Genomic DNA, 12385 nt, shown 5'->3' on the forward strand with positions numbered 1-12385 from the left:
GATGGGCCACTGCATGACCCCTCTGGCAGTGCCAAACAGTTCATGGCAGGCACCTCATTACCGGGGTGGGTTTCCCAGTCAGAGCAACGGGCACCTCATTACCGGGGTGGGTTTCCTTCCCAGTCAGAGCGTCGGGCACCTCATTACCGGGGTGGGTTTCCTTCCCAGTCAGAGCGTCGGGCACCTCATTACCGGGGTGGGTTTCCTTCCCAGTCAGAGCAACGGGCACCTCATTACCGGGGTGGGTTTCCCAGTCAGAGCGTCGGGCACCTCATTACCGGGGTGGGTTTCCTTCCCAGTCAGAGCAAACGGGCACCTCATTACCGGGGTGGGTTTCCTTCCAGTCAGAGCGTCGGGCACCTCATTACGGGGTGGGTTTCCTTCCCAGTCAGAGCCGTCGGGCACCTCTTACCGGGGTGGGTTTCCTTCCCAGTCAGAGCGTCGGGCACCTCATTACCGGGGTGGGTTTCCTTCCCAGTCAGAGCGTCGGGCACCTCATTACCGGGGTGGGTTTCCCAGTCAGAGCGTCGGGCACCTCATTACCGGGGTGGGTTCCTTCCCAGTCAGAACGTTGGGCACCTCATTACTGGGGTGGGTTTCCCAGTCAGAGCGTCGGGCACCTCATTACCGGGGTGGGTTCCCAGTCAGAGCATCGGGGCACCTCATTACCGGGGTGGGTTTCCTTCCCAGTCAGAGCGTCGGGCACCTCATTACCGGGGTGGGTTTCCTTCCAAGTCAGAGCGTCGGGCACCTCATTACCGGGGTGGGTTTCCCAGTCAGAGCGTCGGGCACCTCATTACCGGGGTGGGTTTCCCAGTCAGAGCGTCGGGCACCTTCATTACCGGGGTGGGTTTCCTTCCCAGTAAGAGCGTCGGGCACCTCATTACCGGGGTGGGTTCCTTCCCAGTCAGAGCGTCGGGCACCTCATTACCGGGGTGGGTTTCCCAGTCAGAGCGTCGGGCACCTCATTACCGGGGTGGGTTCCTTCCAGTCAGAGCGTCGGGCACCTCATTACCGGGGTGGGTTCCTTCCCAGTCAAGTGTCGGCCCTCATTACCGGGTGGTTTCCTTCCAGTCAGAGCGTCGGGCACCTCATTACCGGGGTGGGTTTCCCAGTCAGAGCGTCGGGCACCTCATTACCGGGGTGGTTTCCTTCCCAGTCAGAGCGTCGGGCACCTCATTACGGGGTGGGTTTCCCAGTCAGAGCGTCGGGCACCTCATTACCGGGGTGGGTTTCCCAGTCAGAGCGTCGGGCAACCTCATTACTGGGGTGGGTTTTCCCAGTCAGAGCGTCGGGCACCTCATTACCGGGGTGGGTTTCCCAGTCAGAGCGTCGGGCACCTCATTACCGGGGTGGGTTTCCTTCCCAGTCAGAGCGCTGGGCACTATTACCGGGTGGGTTTCCCAGTCAGAGCGTCGGGCACCTCATTACCGGGGTGGGTTTTCCCAGTCAGAGCGTCGGGCACCTCATTACTGGGGTGGGTTTCCTTCCCAGTCAGAGCGTCGGGCACCTCATTACCAGGGTGGGTTTCCTTCCCAGTCAGAGCGTCGGGCACCTCATTACCGGGGTGGGTTTCCCAGTCAGAGCGTCGGGCACCTCATTACCGGGGTGGGTTTCCTTCCCAGTCAGAGCGTCGGGCACCTCATTACCGGGGTGGGTTTCCCAGTCAGAGTGTCGGGCACCTCATTACCGGGGTGGGTTTCCTTCCAAGTCAGAGCGTCGGGCACCTCATTACCGGGGTGGGTTTCCCAGTCAGAGCGTCGGGCACCTTCAATTACCGGGGTGGGTTTTCCATCCCAGTCAGAGCGTCGGGCACCTCATTACCGGGGTGGGTTTTCCCAGTCAGAGCATCGGGCACCTCATTACCGGGGTGGGTTTCCCAGTCAGAGCGTCGGGCACCTCATTACCGGGGTGGGTTTCCCAGTCAGAACGTCGGGCACCTCATTACCGGGGTGGGTTTCCAGTCAGAACGTCGGGCACCTCATTACTGGGGTGGGTTTCCCAGTCAGAACGTCGGGCACCTCATTACTGGGGTGGGTTTCCCAGTCAGAACGTCGGGCACCTCATTACTGGGGTGGGTTCCCAGTCAGAACGTCGGGCATCTCATTACCGGGGTGGGTTTCCGCAGTCAGAAACGTCGGGGCACCTCATTACCGGGGTGGGTTTCCTTCCCAGTCAGAGCGTCGGGCCACCTCATTACCGGGTGGGTTTCCCAGTCAGAGCATCGGGCACCTCATTACCGGGGTGGGTTTCCCAGTCAGAGCATCGGGCACCTCATTACCGGGGTGGGTTTCCCAGTCAGAGCGTCGGGCACCTCATTACCGGGGTGGGTTTCCCAGTCAGAGCGTCGGGCACCTCATTACCGGGGTGGGTTTCCCAGTCAGAGCGTCGGGCACCTCATTACCGGGGTGGGTTTCCCAGTCAGAGCATCGGGCACCTCATTACCGGGGTGGGTTTCCCAGTCAGAGCATCGGGCACCTCATTACCGGGGTGGGTTTCCCAGTCAGAGCATCGGGCACCTCATTACCGGGGTGGGTTTCCCAGTCAGAGCATCGGGCACCTCATTACCGGGGTGGGTTTCCCAGTCAGAGCGTCGGGCACCTCATTACCGGGGTGGGTTTCCCAGTCAGAGCGTCGGGCACCTCATTACCGGGGTGGGGTTTCCTTCCCAGTCAGAGCGTCGGGCACCTCATTACCGGGGTGGGTTTCCTTCCCAGTCAGAGTGTCGGGCACCTCATTACCGGGGTGGGTTTCCTTCCCAGTCAGAGCGTCGGGCACCCTCATTACCGGGGTGGGTTTCCCAGTCAGAGCGTCGGGCACCTCATTACCGGGGTGGGTTTCCTTCCAAGTCAGAGCGTCGGGCACCTCATTACCGGGGTGGGTTTCCCAGTCAGAGCGTCGGGCACCTCATTACCGGGGTGGGTTTCCTTCCCAGTCAGAGCGTCGGGCACCTCATTACCGGGGTGGGTTTCCCAGTCAGAGCGTCGGGCACCTCATTACCGGGGTGGGTTTCCTTCCCAGTCAGGAGCGTCGGGCACCTCATTACCGGGTGGGTTTCCCAGTCAGAGCGTCGGGCACCTCATTACTGGGGTGGGTTTCCCAGTCAGAGCGTCGGGCACCTCATTACTGGGGTGGGTTTCCCAGTCAGAGCGTCGGGCACCTCATTACCGGGGTGGGTTTCCTTCCCAGTCAGAGCGCTGGGCACCTCATTACCGGGGTGGGTTTCCCAGTCAGAGCGTCGGGCACCTCATTACCGGGGTGGGTTTCCCAGTCAGAGCGTCGGGCACCTCATTACTGGGGTGGGTTTCCTTCCCAGTCAGAGCGTCGGGCACCTCATTACCAGGGTGGGTTTCCTTCCCAGTCAGAGCGTCGGGCACCTCATTACCGGGGTGGGTTTCCCAGTCAGAGCGTCGGGCACCTCATTACCGGGTGGGTTTCCTTCCCAGTCAGAGCGTCGGGCACCTCATTACCGGGGTGGGTTTCCTTCCCAGTCAGAGCGTCGGGCACCTCATTACCAGGTGGGTTTCCTTCCCAGTCAGAGCGTCGGGCACCTCATTACCGGGGTGGGTTTCCCAGTCAGAGCGTCGGGGCACCTCATTACAGGGGTGGGTTTCCCAGTCAGAGCGTCGGGCACCTCATTACCGGGGTGGGTTTCCTTCCCAGTCAGAGCGTCGGGCACCTCATTACCGGGGTGGGTTTCCCAGTCAGAGTGTCGGGCACCCTCATTACGGGGTGGGTTTCCTTCCAAGTCAGAGCGTCGGGCACCTCATTACCGGGGTGGGTTTCCCAGTCAGAGCGTCGGGCACCTCATTACCGGGTGGGTTTCCTTCCCAGTCAGAGCGTCGGGCACCTCATTACCAGGGTGGGTTTCCTTCCCAGTCAGAGCGTCGGGCACCTCATTACCGGGGTGGGTTTCCCAGTCAGAGCATCGGGCACCTCATTACCGGGGTGGGTTTCCCAGTCAGAGCGTCGGGCAGATCATTACCGGGGTGGGTTTCCCAGTCAGAGCGTCGGGCACCTCATTACCGGGGTGGGTTTCCCAGTCAGAGCGTCGGGCACCTCATTACCGGGGTGGGTTTCCCAGTCAGAGCGTCGGGCACCTCATTACTGGGGTGGGTTTCCCAGTCAGAGCGTCGGGCACCTCATTACTGGGTGGGTTTCCAAGTCAGAGCGTCGGGCACCTCATTACCGGGGTGGGTTTCCTTCCCAGTCAGAGCGCTGGGCACCTCATTACCGGGGTGGGTTTCCCAGTCCAGAGCGTCGGGCACCTCATTACCGGGGTGGGTTTCCCAGTCAGAGCGTCGGGCACCTCATTACTGGGGTGGGTTTCCTTCCCAGTCAGAGCGTCGGGCACCTCATTACCAGGGTGGGTTTCCTTCCAGTCAGAGCGTCGGGCACCTCATTACCAGGGTGGGTTTCCTTCCCAGTCAGAGCGTCGGGCACCTCATTACCGGGTGGGTTTCCCAGTCAGAGCGTCGGGCACCTCATTACCGGGTGGGTTTCCCAGTCAGAGCGTCGGGCACCTCATTACCGGGGTGGGTTTCCCAGTCAGAGGGTCGGGCACCTCATTACCAGGGTGGGTTTCCCAGTCAGAGCGTCGGGCACCTCATTACCGGGGTGGGTTTCCCAGTCAGAGCGTCGGGCACCTCATTACCGGGGTGGGTTTCCTTCCCAGTCAGAGTGTCGGGCACCTCATTACCGGGGTGGGTTTCCTTCCCAGTCAGAGCGTCGGGCACCTCATTACCGGGGTGGGTTTCCCAGTCAGAGCGTCGGGCACCTCATTACCGGGGTGGGTTTCCCAGTCAGAGCGTCGGGCACCTCATTACCGGGGTGGGTTTCCCAGTCAGAGCGTCGGGCACCTCATTACTGGGGTGGGTTTCCCAGTCCAGAGCGTCGGGCACCTCATTACTGGGGTGGTTTCCCAGTCAGAGCGTCGGGCACCTCATTACCGGGGTGGGGTTTCCTTCCAGTCAGAGCTCTGGGCACCTCATTACCGGGGTGGGTTTCCCAGTCAGAGCGTCGGGCACCTCATTACTGGGGTGGGTTTCCTTCCCAGTCAGAGCGTCGGGCACCTCATTACCAGGGTGGGTTTCCTTCCCAGTCAGAGCGTCGGGCACCTCATTACCGGGGTGGGTTTCCCAGTCAGAGCGTCGGGCACCTCATTACCGGGGTGGGTTTTCCTTCCCAGTCAGAGCGTCGGGCACCTCATTACCGGGGTGGGTTTCCCAGTCAGAGTGTCGGGCACCTCATTACCGGGGTGGGTTTCCTTCCAAGTCAGAGCGTCGGGCACCTCATTACCGGGGTGGGGTTTCCCAGTCAGAGCGTCGGGCACCTCATTACCGGGGTGGGTTTCCTTCCCAGTCAGAGCGTCGGGCACCTCATTACCAGGGTGGGTTTCCTTCCCAGTCAGAGCGTCGGGCACCTCATTACCGGGGTGGGTTTCCCAGTCAGAGCGTCGGGCACCTCATTACCGGGGTGGGTTTCCCAGTCAGAGCGTCGGGCACCTCATTACCGGGGTGGGTTTCCCAGTCAGAGCGTCGGGCACCTCATTACTGGGGTGGGTTTCCCAGTCAGAGCGTCGGGCACCTCATTACTGGGGTGGGTTTCCAAGTCAGAGCGTCGGGCACCTCATTACCGGGGTGGGTTTCCTTCCCAGTCAGAGCGTCGGGCACCTCATTACCGGGGTGGGTTTCCCAGTCAGAGCGTCGGGCACCTCATTACCGGGGTGGGTTTCCCAGTCAGAGCGTCGGGCACCTCATTACCCGGGGTGGGTTTCCCAGTCAGAGCGTCGGGCACCTCATTACTGGGGTGGGTTTCCTTCCCAGTCAGAGCGTCGGGCACCTCATTACCGGGGTGGGTTTCCTTCCCAGTCAGAGCGCTGGGCAACCTCATTACCGGGGTGGGTTTCCCAGTCAGAGCGTCGGGCACCTCATTACCGGGGTGGGTTTCCCAGTCAGAGCGTCGGGCACCCTCATTACTGGGGTGGGTTTCCTTCCCCAGTCAGAGCGTCGGGCACCTCATTACCAGGGTGGGTTTCCTTCCCAGTCAGAGCGTCGGGCACCTCCATTACCGAGGGTGGGTTTCCTTCCCAGTCAGAGCGTCGGGCACCTTCATTACCGGGGTGGGGTTTCCTTCCAAGTCAGAGCGTCGGGCACCTCATTACCAGGGTGGGTTTCCTTCCCAGTCAGAGCGTCGGGCACCTCATTACCGGGGTGGGTTTCCTTCCCAGTCAGAGCGTCGGGCACCTCATTACCAGGGTGGGTTTCCTTCCCAGTCAGAGCGTCGGGCACCTCATTACCGGGGTGGGTTTCCAGTCAGAGCGTCGGGCACCTCATTACCAGGGTGGGTTCCCAGTCAGAGCGTCGGGCACCTCATTACCGGGGTGGGTTTCCCAGTCAGAGCGTCGGGCACCTCATTACCGAGGGTGGGTTTCCCAGTCAGAGCGTCGGGCACCTCATTACCGGGGTGGGTTTCCTTCCCGTCAGAGCGTCGGCACCTCATTACCGGGGTGGTTTCCTTCCCAGTCAGAGCGTCGGGCACTTCATTACCGGGGTGGGTTTCCTTCCAGTCAGTGCGTCGGGCACCTCATTACCGGGGTGGGTTTCCTTCCCAGTCAGAGCGTTGGGCACCTCATTACGGGGTGGGTTTCCCAGTCAGAGCATTGGGCACCTCATTACCGGGGTGGGTTTCCCAGTCAGAGCGTCGGGCACCTCATTACCGGGGTGGGTTTCCTTTCCCAGTCAGAGCGTCGGGCACCTCATTACCGGGGTGGGTTTCCTTCCCAGTCAGAGCGTCGGGCACCTCATTACCGGGGTGGGTTTCCTTCCAAGTCAGAGCGTCGGGCACCTCATTACCAGGGTGGGTTTCCTTCCCAGTCAGAGCGTCGGGCACCTCATTACTGGGGTGGGTTCCTTCCAAGTCAGAGCGTCGGGCACCTCATTACCGGGGTGGGTTTCCCAGTCAGAGCGTCGGGCACCTCATTACCAGGGTGGGTTTCCCAGTCAGAGCGTCGGGCACCTCATTACCAGGGTGGGGTTTCCCAGTCAGAGCGTCGGGCACCTCATTACCAGGGTGGGTTTCCCAGTCAGAGCGTCGGGCACCTCATTACCGGGGTGGGTTTCCTTCCCAGTCAGAGCGTCGGGCACCTCATTACCGGGGTGGGTTTCCTTCCCAGTCAGAGCGTCGGGCACCTCATTACCGGGGTGGGTTTCCTTCCCAGTCAGAGCGTCGGGCACCTCATTACCGGGGTGGGTTTCCCAGTCAGAGCGTCGGGCACCTCATTACCGGGGTGGGTTTCCTTCCCAGTCAGAGCGTCGGGCACCTCATTACCGGGGTGGGTTTCCTTCCAAGTCAGAGCGTCGGGCACCTCATTACCAGGGTGGGTTTCCTTCCCAGTCAGAGCGTCGGGCACCTCATTACCAGGGTGGGTTTCCTTCCCAGTCAGAGCGTCGGGCACCTCATTACCGGGGGTGGGTTTCCTTCCCAGTCAGAGCGTCGGGCACCTCATTACCGGGGTGGGTTTCCTTCCAAGTCAGAGCGTCGGGGCACCTCATTACCGGGGTGGGTTTCCTTCCCAGTCAGAGCGTCGGGCACCTCATTACTGGGGTGGGTTCCCAGTCAGAGCGTCGGGCACCTCATTACCGGGGTGGGTTTCCTTCCAAGTCAGAGCGTCGGGCACCTCATTACCGGGGTGGGTTTCCCAGTCAGAGCATCGGGCACCTCATCACCGGGGTGGGTTTCCCAGTCAGAGCGTCGGGCACCTCATTACTGGGGTTGGTTTCCCAGTCAGAGCGTCGGGCACCTCATTACCGGGGTGGGTTTCCCAGTCAGAGCGTCGGGCACCTCATTACCGGGGTGGGTTTCCTTCCCAGTCAGAGCGCTGGGCACCTCATTACCGGGGTGGGTTTCCCAGTCAGAGCGTCGGGCACCTCATTACCGGGGTGGGTTTCCCAGTCAGAGCGTCGGGCACCTCATTACTGGGGTGGGTTTCCTTCCCAGTCAGAGCGTCGGGCACCTCATTACCGGGGTGGGTTTCCTTCCCAGTCAGAGCGTCGGGCACCTCATTACCGGGGTGGGTTTCCTTCCCAGTCAGAGCGTCGGGCACCTCATTACCGGGGTGGGTTTCCCAGTCAGAGTGTCGGGCACCTCATTACCGGGGTGGGTTTCCTTCCAAGTCAGAGCGTCGGGCACCTCATTACCGGGGTGGGTTTCCCAGTCAGAGCGTCGGGCACCTCATTACCGGGGTGGGTTTCCTTCCCAGTCAGAGCGTCGGGCACCTCATTACTGGGGTGGGTTTCCTTCCCAGTCAGAGCGTCGGGCACCTCATTACTGGGGTGGGTTTCCTTCCCAGTCAGAGCGTCGGGCACCTCATTACCGGGGTGGGTTTCCCAGTCAGAGCGTCGGGCACCTCATTACCGGGGTGGGTTTAACAGTCAGAGCGTCGGGCACCTCATTACCGAGGTGGGTTTCCCAGTCAGAGCGTCGGGCACCTCATTACTGGGGTGGGTTTCCCAGTCAGAGCGTCGGGCACCTCATTACTGGGGTGGGTTTCCCAGTCAGAGCGTCGGGCACCTCATTACCGGGGTGGGTTTCCTTCCCAGTCAGAGCGCTGGGCACCTCATTACAAGGGTGGGTTTCCCAGTCAGAGCGTCGGGCACCTCATTACCGGGGTGGGTTTCCCAGTCAGAGCGTCGGGCACCTCATTACTGGGGTGGGTTTCCTTCCCAGTCAGAGCGTCGGGCACCTCATTACCAGGGTGGGTTTCCTTCCCAGTCAGAGCGTCGGGCACCTCATTACCGGGGTGGGTTTCCTTCCAGTCAGAGCGTCGGGCACCTCATTACCAGGGTGGGTTTCCTTCCCAGTCAGAGCGTCGGGCACCTCATTACCGGGGTGGGTTTCCTTCCCAGTCAGAGCGTCGGGCACCTCATTATCCGGGTGGGTTTCCTTCCAAGTCAGAGCGTCGGGCACCTCATTACCAGGGTGGGTTTCCTTCCCAGTCAGAGCGTCGGGCACCTCATTACCGGGGTGGGTTTCCTTCCCAGTCAGAGCGTCGGGCACCTCATTACCAGGGTGGGTTTCCTTCCAAGTCAGAGCGTCGGGCACCTCATTACCGGGGTGGGTTTCCTTCCCAGTCAGAGCGTCGGCACCTCATTACCGGGGTGGGTTTCCTTCCCAGTCAGAGCGTCGGGCACCTCATTACCAGGGTGGGTTTCCTTCCAGTCAGAGCGTCGGGCACCTCATTACTGGGGTGGGTTTCCTTCCAAGTCAGAGCGTCGGGCACCTCATTACCAGGGTGGGTTTCCTTCCCAGTCAGAGCGTCGGGCACCTCATTACCGGGGTGGGTTTCCTTCCCAGTCAGAGCGTCGGGCACCTCATTACCGGGGTGGGTTTCCTTCCAAGTCAGAGCGTCGGGCACCTCATTACCGGGGTGGGTTTCCTTCCCAGTCAGAGCGTCGGGCACCTCATTACCGGGGTGGGTTTCCTTCCCAGTCAGAGCGTCGGGCACCTCATTACCGGGGTGGGTTTCCTTCCCAGTCAGAGCGTCGGGCACCTCATTATCCGGGTGGGTTTCCTTCCAAGTCAGAGCGTCGGGCACCTCATTACCAGGGTGGGTTTCCTTCCCAGTCAGAGCGTCGGGCACCTCATTACCGGGGTGGGTTTCCTTCCCAGTCAGAGCGTCGGGGCACCTCATTACCAGGGTGGGTTTCCTTCCAAGTCAGAGCGTCGGGCACCTCATTACCGGGGTGGGTTTCCTTCCCAGTCAGAGCGTCGGGCACCTCATTACCGGGGTGGGTTTCCTTCCCAGTCAGAGCGTCGGGCACCTCATTACCAGGGTGGGTTTCCTTCCCAGTCAGAGCGTCGGGCACCTCATTACCGGGGTGGGTTTCCTTCCAAGTCAGAGCGTCGGGCACCTCATTACCAGGGTGGGTTTCCTTCCCAGTCAGAGCGTCGGGCACCTCATTACCGGGGTGGGTTTCCTTCCCAGTCAGAGCGTCGGGCACCTCATTACCGGGGTGGGTTTCCTTCCAAGTCAGAGCGTCGGGCACCTCATCACCGGGGTGGTTTCCTTCCCAGTCAGAGCGTCGGGCACCTCATTACTGGGTGGGTTTCCTTCCCAGTCAGAGCGTCGGGCACCTCATTACCGGGGTGGGTTTCCTTCCAAGTCAGAGCGTCGTGCACCTTATTACCGGGGTGGGTTTCCTTCCCAGTCAGAGCGTCGGGCACCTCATTACCGGGGTGGGTTTCCCAGTAAGAGCGTCGGGCACCTCATTACCGGGGTGGGTTTCCTTCCCAGTCAGAGCGTCGGGCACCTCATTACCGGGGTGGGTTTCCTTCCAAGTCAGAGCGTCGGGCACCTCATTACCGGGGTGGGTTTCCTTCCCAGTCAGAGCGTCGGGCACCTCATTACTGGGGTGGGTTTCCCAGTCAGAGCGTCGGGCACCTCATTACCGGGGTGGGTTTCCCAGTCAGAGCGTCGGGCACCTCATTACCGGGGTGGGTTTCCCAGTCAGAGCGTCGGGCACCTCATTACCGGGGTGGGTTTCCCAGTCAGAGCGTCGGGCACCTCATTACCGGGGTGGGTTTCCCAGTCAGAGCGTCGGGCACCTCATTACCGGGGTGGGTTTCCTTCCCAGTCAGAGCGTCGGGCACCTCATTACCGGGGTGGGTTTCCTTCCCAGTCAGAGCGTCGGGCACCTCATTACCGGGGTGGGTTTCCTTCCCAGTCAGAGGGTCGGGCACCTCATTACCGGGGTGGGTTTCCTTCCCAGTCAGAGGGTCGGGCACCTCATTACCGGGGTGGGTTTCCCAGTCAGAGCGTCGGGCACCTCATTACCGGGGTGGGTTTCCCAGTCAGAGCGTCGGGCACCTCATTACCGGGTGGGTTTCCCAGTCAGAGCGTCGGGCACCTCATTACCGGGGTGGGTTTCCTTCCCAGTCAGAGGGTCGGGCACCTCATTACCGGGGTGGGTTTCCCAGTCAGAGCGTCGGGCACCTCATTACCGGGGTGGGTTTCCCAGTCAGAGCGTCGGGCACCTCATTACCAGGGTGGGTTTCCTTCCCAGTCAGAGCGTCGGGCACCTCATTACCGGGGTGGGTTTCCTTCCCAGTCAGAGCGTCGGGCACCTCATTACCGGGTGGGTTTCCCAGTCAGAGCGTCGGGCACCTCATTACCGGGGTGGGTTTCCCAGTCAGAGCGTCGGGCACCTCATTACCGGGGTGGGTTTCCTTCCCAGTCAGAGCGTCGGGCACCTCATTACCGGGGTGGGTTTCCCAGTCAGAGCGTCGGGCACCTCATTACCGGGGTGGGTTTCCTTCCCAGTCAGAGCGTCGGGCACCTCATTACCGGGGTGGGTTTCCTTCCCAGTCAGAGCGTCGGGCACCTCATTACGCGGGGTGGGTTTCCTTCCCAGTCAGAGCGTCGGGCAACCTCATTACCGGGGTGGGTTTCCTTCCCAGCCAGAGCGTCGGGCACCTCATTACCGGGGTGGGTTTCCCAGTCAGAGCGTCGGGCACCTCATTACCGGGGTGGGTTTCCTTCCCAGTCAGAGCATCGGGCACCTCATTACCGGGGTGGGTTTCCCAGTCAGAGCGTCGGGCACCTCATTACCGGGGTGGGTTTCCTTCCCAGTCAGGAGCGTCGGGCACCTCATTACCGGGGTGGGTTTCCCAGTCAGAGCGTCGGGCACCTCATTACCGGGGTGGGTTTCCCAGTCAGAGCGTCGGGCACCTCATTACCGGGGTGGGTTTCCTTCCAGTCAGAGCGTCGGGCACCTCATTACCGGGGGTGGGTTTCCCAGTCAGAGCGTCGGGCACCTCATTACCGGGGTGGGTTTCCCAGTCAGAGCGTCGGGCACCTCATTACCGGGGTGGGTTTCCCAGTCAGAGCGTCGGGCACCTCATTACTGGGGTGGGTTTCCCAGTCAGAGCGTCGGGCACCTCATTACCGGGGTGGGTTTCCTTCCCAGTCAGAGCGTCGGGCACCTCATAACTGGGGTGGGTTTCCCAGTCAGAGCGTCGGGCACCTCATTACCGGGGTGGGTTTCCCAGTCAGAGCGTCGGGCACCTCATTACTGGGGTGGGTTTCCTTCCCAGTCAGAGCGTCGGGCACCTCATTACCGGGGTGGGTTTCCTTCCCAGTCAGAGCATCGGGCACCTCATTACCGGGGTGGGTTTCCTTCCCAGTCAGAGCGTCGGGCACCTCATTACCGGGGTGGGTTTCCCAGTCAGAGCGTCGGGCACCTCATTACCGGGGTGGGTTTCCCAGTCAGAGCGTCGGGCAGTTCATTACCGGGGTGGGTTTCCCAGTCAGAGCGTCGGGCACCTCATTACCGGGGTGGGTTTCCTTCCCAGTCAGAGCGTCGGGCAGTTCATTACCGGGTGGGTT

The sequence above is a fragment of the Xenopus tropicalis genome, chromosome 7, assembly GCF_000004195.4.
Source record: "Xenopus tropicalis strain Nigerian chromosome 7, UCB_Xtro_10.0, whole genome shotgun sequence".
Taxonomy (NCBI): Eukaryota; Metazoa; Chordata; class Amphibia; order Anura; family Pipidae; genus Xenopus; species Xenopus tropicalis.